Genomic DNA, 8718 nt, shown 5'->3' with positions numbered 1-8718 from the left:
GACCTCATCACTCCAGAGTGACTCACCTGGTGGGGCCAGTGAGAATGAGCCCCAAGGTAGGCTGTCTTTCCAAAGTTTCCTAAGACTTGTGCATTGGATTTCTAGAGAGCAGATTTTACCTCATTACCACATAGAGGAACTTGGGGTGAAGGCAGTTTTTCAATCTATGCTTCAAAGGGAACAGGGTGGCTTTGTGATTAAACACCAGCTTTGGGGCCACTATTTATCCAGTCAACAAATGTTCACTGAGCCCCTGCTGTGTGCAAGCCAGTGGGGATTCAATAAGGAATGAGACAGGATGATCTGCTGTAAACTCCATGAGAGCAGAAACCATGCACTCAAGCTGTGTGACCTTGGATAAATGAGTTGACCTCTCTGAGGCTTACAGTGCTTATTAATAAAATGGGAATAACAATCTCACAGTGTTGTAGTGAAGATTAAATGTGAGAAGAGATATAAACATCTAGTACTTTTGCCCAGCACAGAGCTGAGCTGGGACTGGAAAGTCAGTCTCTCCAGATGAGTCCAGCCCCTGATTCTAACCTGCCCCCACTGACAGCTCTACTGTACCTCAAAGCAAGGTAAAGGTGAAAAAAGGGCCTAGAACTATGAGCCAGAGTCGTGTGACTATTTTCTTCCATTTGGAACTTGGCATTTTTCTGTCCCCACTGAAAGGGTGTGGAGTTGGCTGTACGGGTGCAGATGGCTGCTTTGTACTGGAAAAACCTCCACCTGACATTACTTATGTGCATAGCTACGGTCCACTGGATCCCTAGCTCCAGAAATCCCCCTGCCTGTCCTGCTTTTCACTGATTAGGGCATCTCCCGATTCCCTGTAGAATTTTGCCCAATGTCCTGTGCTGCAGGGAACCAAGCCAGGCTGCAGAAATAAGTGGACATCTTCAGCTAGCTGAAGGCAGCATCTCTCCGTGTATTTTCATGTACCTGGGTACCTTTTCCTTTCAGGTTTGTCTAGTCTCCTCCCTACCCCAATACTCACTCAGTCCATATTAACTGAGGCAGTTACTATGTCACACAGTCTCAGGACTGCTTTTACGTACACTATTTCGGTTCCTCCTCAACACATGGCATCGTCAACTGTCGACTGTTTAAACTGAAAAGAAACCTCAGATTCCATCTCTGATTTCTCTGCCTTCAGCCATCACATGCAATCCATCAGCATGTCCTGGGGACTTCACCTTCAAAACATGATCTGTCCATCTGTCTTCACAATCACAACCAAGTCACCTTGCAGTCACCTCCCAGCCTGACTCTCTACTTCTTCTGATCTGTTCTCCACACAGGGGTCAGAGAGATCTTTTTAAAAATGCAAATGAGATCAGGTTACTCTCCTAGTCAAGACACTCCAACAGCTCCCCTTACATTTAGAATCTAGCCCAAACCCCTTGCTCTGACCTCATGCTCCCGTGTCCTGCTTGTGCAGCCCCCCACCCCCCACCCCCTTCTGAAGCCCCAGGGCTTTTGCATTAGCTGTTGACTCTGCCTAGCACCTACTCCATAGCTGTCAGAATGACTAGAAGCTTTCTTTCTTTTTTTTTTTTTTCAGTGAGTCCAGACTTTTATTTATATGAGTATATCTTAAGAGGACCCCTTTTTCTCTACAAATTACTTTTTTTTTTTTTACTTTCTTAATGTCAGCTCTTCAGAAAAGCCTTTCTTGACCAATATAACCCAAGTTCCTCTCAGCCATTCTCTATCACATCAGCTTTTTAACTTTAGTATCCCATCAGTGTCTGATAATTTTCTGTGTTTTTTTAGTCTGTCTCTCCTGCCTAGAATAGAAGCTCTCTGAAGGAGGTATCTTCTCTCTGTATTTCACTTCCTGGAGCAGAATTTGGCACATTGTGGATGCTCAATGTATTTGTTGAGTGAATGAATATTCATAACAATTATCTGTAAAACAAGAATAAACCAAGAAAGGTCAGGTGACTTGTTGTTGTTCTTGTTCAGTTGCTCAGTCGTTTCTGACTCTTTGTGACCCCATGGACTGCAGCACGCCAGGCTTGCCTTCATTATCTCCACAGTTTGCTCAAACTCATGTTCATTGAGTCAGTGATGCCATCCTACCATCTCACTCTCTGTCGCCTCCTCCTCCTGCCCTCAATCTTTCCCAACATTAGGGTCTTTTCCAATGAGTCAGCTCTTTGCATCAGGTGACCAAAGTTTTGGAGCATCAGCTTCAACATCAGTTCTGCCAGATTGTTTTTTTCAAGTGACTTGAATGATATCCAATGTGCCACAGAGCCTCAACTCAAACCTTAGTCTCTGCTACTCTAAAGCGAATGCTTTTTCTACTCTCATAGTCATGATTCATTGCTTTTTCCCTCCCTCTGCCCTCAGCAGTTAATGCAGTCTTACTTGACATTGCATGTTTGTGATAAATGCCTCAACATGACCTCAAGCCTTAGCCTCCTTTTTTCTTCAGTGGTTTATTGCTCACACACCCCAAATGTTTGGATTTTCAGCCCCTGCTGCTTTTTTTTCCTTTTCCTTTTTAAAAAAAGTATTTATTTATTTAGGCTGTGCCAGCTCTTAGTTGCAGCACGTGGGATCTCGATCTTTGTTGCAGCATGTGAGGTCTTTAGTTGCAGCATATGAGCTCAGTTGCAGCATGTGGGATCTAGTTCCCTGACTAGGGATCGAACCCTGGACCTTGCATCAGGAGTGCAGAGTCTCAGCCACTGGACCACCAGGGAAGTCCCCCCTCATTGCTGCTTTTCTAAACTAACACTTATGTGTGCTTAGTCATTCAGCATGTCCAACACTTTGCAACCCCATTGACTGCAGCCCGCCAGGCTTCTCTGCCCATGGGTTTCTCCAGGCAAGAATACTGGAGTGGGTTCGCATTTCCTCCTCCAGGGATCTTCCTGAGCCAGGGATTGGACCTGCATCTCCTGCATTGGCAGGTGGATTCTTTACCCCTGAGCCACCTCGGAAGCCTCTTCTAAATCAATAGGAAACACTTATTCAAAGCAAATCCAGCCATCATCCTTTATCTTTTATAAGAGATGCCCATCACTCAGGCATCTGGCATTTCTGTCCACCATCCCTGCAGAAAAGTGGTGTTTGATGCACTGTAGATTAGAACACGGGTAGGGAATTTCTCTCCAGGAGGAAGATTCAACGAAGATTGCCACCCAGGACTGGTTGACCAAACTCTCTGGAATGGAGGCACCAAAACAGCTTCAAAGTCTAAGAGTGGGGCTGCGAGCTAGAAACGGGGGACTGATTTGGGGTGAGAGCCTGGTGCCCTTTGTGCAGAGAACTCATAAAGGGGAGATGAACATGCCTGTGAGGAGTGCCCAGTGTTTCTGTAGTGCAGACTGAGTGTGTGACTTGAGACAATCAGCACCTGTATACAAACTGTACTCACCATCTTGAAGTAGAAATGGATAGCACTGAACTGGGAGTTAGAGGACTTACCCTTGAGCCTTGTCTGCATTTTGCTTGCTGAAAGGTCCTGAGCAAGTCCTGTCCTTCAGAATCTTCATCTCATGTGGTTGTGGGCTCAGCACCCCAACCCTGCTCACCCCAGAACTTTTGTGGTTGATAGAACAGGATCTGTGCAAGAGAAAGCAATTGTTATTGTGATTCTTAAAGTATACCGCACATTGCATTTCAACCCATAGGACACAGGTAGGCAGAGGTGGAGCAGGCAAAGATGGTGACTTTGGATTTTCAACACCATCTCACTGTTCTTGACTTTCTATCACTCATCCCACCCCCTCTGAAGGCCCTGGGCCATACCTTCTGACCCACCCATTCTACAAACTTCCCTCAGCCTCTTAATTCATCTGGAATCTGGCTAATTACAGTACTGTTACTCAGGGGAGAAGACATCCTTGGGCTGCTGAAATCACAGAGGCCTCTAAGGGAAAGAAATCAGTCCAGTATGGAAGCAATGAAAACGGCACTTCTGCCAAAAAAATTTGTTTACCCAGAAAGGGCACACAAATCAGGTGCATTTTTCTCAATGACCAAAAAGCTAACCCATCCCATATGAGACCAAGGCTGACATCTGTGGAGGCAAATGGGAGAGGACCACCATCATCATAAATCTCATCGCCTTAGGAGTTGGGCTAATGATGGATATAAATCCAGCCTCACATCTGGGTGATTTTCTTGGCATTATACTTCACAGTCCTCGAGTGATTTGGCTGAGAAAGGGCAAGGGCTTACATTATTCATATAGTTATAAAACTAGTAACAATAATACTTCTGCCCTGACTAACATGTTTAAACCTCTGTGGGAGGTCTGGGCATCCAGCCCTCTGGACCACCTGCACCTGAGTTTGTGAAGTCATTTGAGCAACTGGTCTTCACAGGGGCCAACACCATATTCTCTGCAAAGAAATACCCAGCTTCTCTGCAAAGAAAACACCCAGTGAAGAGCTGTTAAAGCACTCTTTTATGTCAGTCTCATCCTGATGCAGAAAGACAACTCGTTGGAAAAGAAATTAATGTTGGGAAAGATTGAAGGCAAAAGAAGAAGAGGGAGGCAGAGGATGAGATGGTTAGGCAGCATCACCAACTCAATGGACATGAACTTGAGCAAACTCTGAGAGATAGTGGAGGGGGACAAAGGAGCCTGGTGTGCTGCAGCCCATGGAGTTGCAAAGAGTCAGACATAGCAATTGAACAACAGTAACAGCCTATTGATAAGTGATGCAATCAGCTAGAAACGCCTGTGGGTGCTCACCAGGGCTTCATACTACTTCAAGGAGCCGCGAAAGACCCTTCTCCAGCCAGAGCCAGCATTGTGGCTAGACCAGCCTTTGTGGATTTTATTATGATTGTAAGATACAGCTCAGCAACAACCATCAGGAAACTTTGAAAAGATAAGCTTTTCTAGGCCTGGAGGGTATATGACATGCCCAGAGACACACAGTGAGGTTGTAGGTAGAGAGAGAAAAAGTGTGGACCTGGGGTCCTACTTTTATTGAAGTCAAAGGTGGGGTGCCTAGGATTTTGTGTGTTCACTCTGTTGGTGAATTTAAAATATGAGAGTGGTAATTGAAGCACAGGAAGGGAAAAGCAGGTGGTCAAAATGTCACTTATCTAGGTCTCTGAAAGGGGAACTTCAGAGATGGGGTAGCTCGGCTTTTTATCTAGTTGTATAGATGCAAATATATTTTTCCAGATGGATGTCTTTGGAGTGGTTGCTTAGCAATCAAAGGCTTGATATCAGGCACTTACATTACAATTGAAAAAGCTAATTTTTAGGTGTTTACACCACAAGTACACTATATTGAATGCAATTCAACATGTATTTATTGAGCACCTACTAGATGCAGGCTTGATGCCAGGAGGATGATCTTACAGATCTGAGGTCAAGACCTCCTTCTGTTGCCGATTATAACACCACAGGATCACACTCATGTATGTGACTTACCTTCTCGGAGCCTCAGCTTCTTCATCTGTAAAATGAATAAAATGATAACATTTAATTCATAGGATTTAGATGGCATTCCAAGAAAAACGTGTATGAAAGTGACTTTAAATAAAAATGCATTCGTTTGTTAAATAACCCCATATATGTCAGCAGCAGGAGCTGGAAGAGTATATTGATAGAGGAGAAGACCGTCTCTTCCTCAACTGGCCAGAATGACAGAGTGTCTTGAGAACCCTCCATGATATCAGTAAAATTAAATGCTCCCAATTTCATTCTTTTACATATAGCTGTCTAGTTTTCCCAGCACCGCTGATTAAAGAGACTGTCTTTTTATCCATTGTATATTCTTGCCTCCTTTGTCATAGATTAACTGATGATAAATGTGTTACTCTGTTTCTAGGCTTTCTATTTTGTTTCACTGATCTGCATATCTGCTTTTTCCTGGTATCATAGTTTCGCTTACTGTAGCTTTGTAGGATAGTCTGAAGTCAGGGAGTCTGATACCTCCAGCTCTATTATTTTCCCTCAAGATTTTTTGCCTATTTGGAGTCATTTGTTTTTCTACATGGGCTTCTCTGAAGACTCAGTGGTAAAGAATCCACCTGCAAAGCAGGAGTTGTAGGTTCGATCCCTGGATAAGGAAGATTCACTAGGAGGAAGGCATGGCAACCCATGCCAGTATTCTTGCCTGGAGAATCCCACGGACAGAGGAGCCTGGTTGGATACTGTCCATACGGTTGGAAAGAGTCAAACATGACTGAAGAGACACTGTGTTCAATTCTTTATGACCCTATGGACTGTAGCCCACCAGGCTCCCCTGTCCATGGGATTCTCCAGGCAAGAATACTGGAGTTGGTTGCCATGCCCTCCTCCAGGGGATCTTCCTGATCCAGGGATCAAACCTGAGTCTCTTATGTCCCTGTATTGCAGGAGGATTCTTTACCACTAGTGCCACATGGGAAGCCCCATGCATGCACGTATTTCCACATAAATTTTGAAATTATTTGTTCTAATTCTGTGAAAAAATCCCACTGGTATTATGATAGAGATTGCATTGAATCTGTAATATGTAATGGGTAATATGGTTATTTTAACGGTATGAATTCTTCCAGTGCAAGAGTACAGTATATCGTTCCATCTCTTTGTGTCATCTTCAGTTTCTTTCATCGGTGTCTTATAGTTTTCCAAGTATATGTATTTTACCTCCTTCAGTTCAGTTCAATTCAGTCGCTCAGTCATGTCCGACTCTTTGCGACCCCATGAATCGCATCACGCCAGACCTTCCTGTTCATCACCATCTCCCGGAGTTTACTCAGACTCACTTCCATCGAGTCCATGATGCCATCCAGCCATCTCATCCTCGGTCGTCCCCTTCTCTTCCTGCCCCCAATCCCTCCCAGCAGGTTAATTCTTAAAATGTTTTCTAATACCCTATATAAAAATAAATTTTAAATGGATTAAAGCCCTAAATATAAGCCCAGAAAACATAAATACCTTAAAAGAAAACAGGCAGAACCCTCCTCGACATGAATTATAGCATTATTTTTTTGGATCTGTCTTCTAAGGCAAAAAAGAAACAAAAGCAAAAATAAGCAAGAGGGACCTAATTAAACTTAAAGCTCTTGCACAACCAAGGAAATGACTGACAAAACAAAAAGACTACCTACTGAAGGGAAAATATTCACAAATGATATGACTGATAAATATCAAAAACATGTAAACAGCTCATACAACTCGACATCCAAAAAACAAACATCAGATTCAAAAATGGGCCAAAGACCTGCACAGACATTTTTGTGAAGAAGACTTACAAATGACCTACAAGTATACGAAGAAAGTTTGACATCACTAATCATCAGAGAATAGGGCTTCCCTGATGGCTCAGCAGGTAAAGAATCTGCCAGCAATGCAGGAGACACAGGAGATGTGGGCTCAACCCCCACATCTGAAAGATGCCCTGGAAGAGGAAAATGGCAACCTGCTCCAGTATTCTTGCCTGAAAAGTCCCATGGACAGAGGAGCTTGAAGGGCTATAGTCCAAAAAATCACAAAGAGTCATATACGACTGAGTGACTACAGACTCAAAAAAAAAAAAAAAACCACATCAGAGATATGCAAATCAAAACCGCAATGAGATAACATCTCACATTGGTCAGGATGGCCATCATCCAAAAGATCACAATTGTCAGTGAGAATGTGAAAGAAAGGGTCTACTTCTGTTGGTGGGAATGTAAACTGGTACAACCACTGTAGAAAACAGTATGGAGGTTCCTGAAAAAACTAAAAACAAAACAATCAAAAGATCTAGCAATACTACTCCTGGGTATATATTCACAGAAAAAGGAGACACTAATCTTTAAAAGATCCATGCACCCCACGTTCATAGGAACATTATTTACAATAGCCAAGATATAGAAGCATCCAGCAACAAATGAATGGATATATGACATATGTATGAATGACCTATACATGAACTTTAAGGCTATTATGCTTAGTGAAATAAGTCAGAGAGACAAAGACAAATACTGTGTGACATAACTTATATGTGGAACCTAAAAGATAAACTAGTGAATATAGCAAAAAGGAATCAGATTCACAAACTAATGGTTACCAGTGGGGACAGTGGAAAGGGGGGGAAATGTTGGTGATAGCAGATAAAGTGCAGTCTGAGTGAAGTTGCTCAGTTGTGTCCGACTCTTTGCGACCCCATGGACTCTAGCCTACCAGGCTTTTCCCTCCATGGGATTCTCCAGGCAAGAGTACTGGAGTGGGTTGCCATTTCCTTCTCCAGGGGATCTTCCCGACCCAGGGATTGAACCCGGGTCTCCTGCATTTCAGGCAGATGCTTTAACCTCTGAGCCACCAGGGAAGCTTGTGTATAAAATAAACAAGTTATAAGGATGTATTGCACAACATAGGCACTATAGCCAATATTTTATAATAAGTATATATAGAGTTTAAAAATCATGAATCACTATGTTGCATACCTGAAACTTACATAATACTATAATCAACTATACTAAAAAATTTTCCAGAGAGAATAGCATTATAGCTAAATTGTCACAAAAAGAAAGACATGCTGTCAATGGTAGACTTACTAAAGTGATTTTGGGTGAGTTGGAACCCTGTCTGTTCCTCAGTTTTCTTATCTGTTAAATGGTGTTGTGAAAATTAGCTAAGGTAATAATATGTAAATACCTAGAGCAGTGCCTGACACAAGCAAGTTCTATATCTGGTTTGCTATTTGTTATTATCATATAGACATTTAAAATGCAAGTTGCTCCCAACTTGAAAAGATCTTGGAA

The 8718-nt window shown here is 42.9% G+C and overlaps 1 non-coding gene across 1 annotated transcript; it reads right to left on the bottom strand.

Annotated features, from left to right (window-relative positions):
• Window positions 1-8210: 8210 nt before the first annotated feature.
• On the bottom strand, window positions 8211-8282 carry TRNAF-GAA (transfer RNA phenylalanine (anticodon GAA)). Its single transcript has one exon. It is a non-coding gene; the product is annotated as a tRNA-Phe (tRNA).
• Window positions 8283-8718: the final 436 nt, after the last annotated feature.

The sequence above is a fragment of the Budorcas taxicolor genome, chromosome 23 (assembly GCF_023091745.1).
Source record: "Budorcas taxicolor isolate Tak-1 chromosome 23, Takin1.1, whole genome shotgun sequence".
NCBI lineage: Eukaryota > Metazoa > Chordata > Mammalia > Artiodactyla > Bovidae > Budorcas > Budorcas taxicolor.
This window is presented reverse-complemented; position numbering and strand designations above follow the sequence as displayed.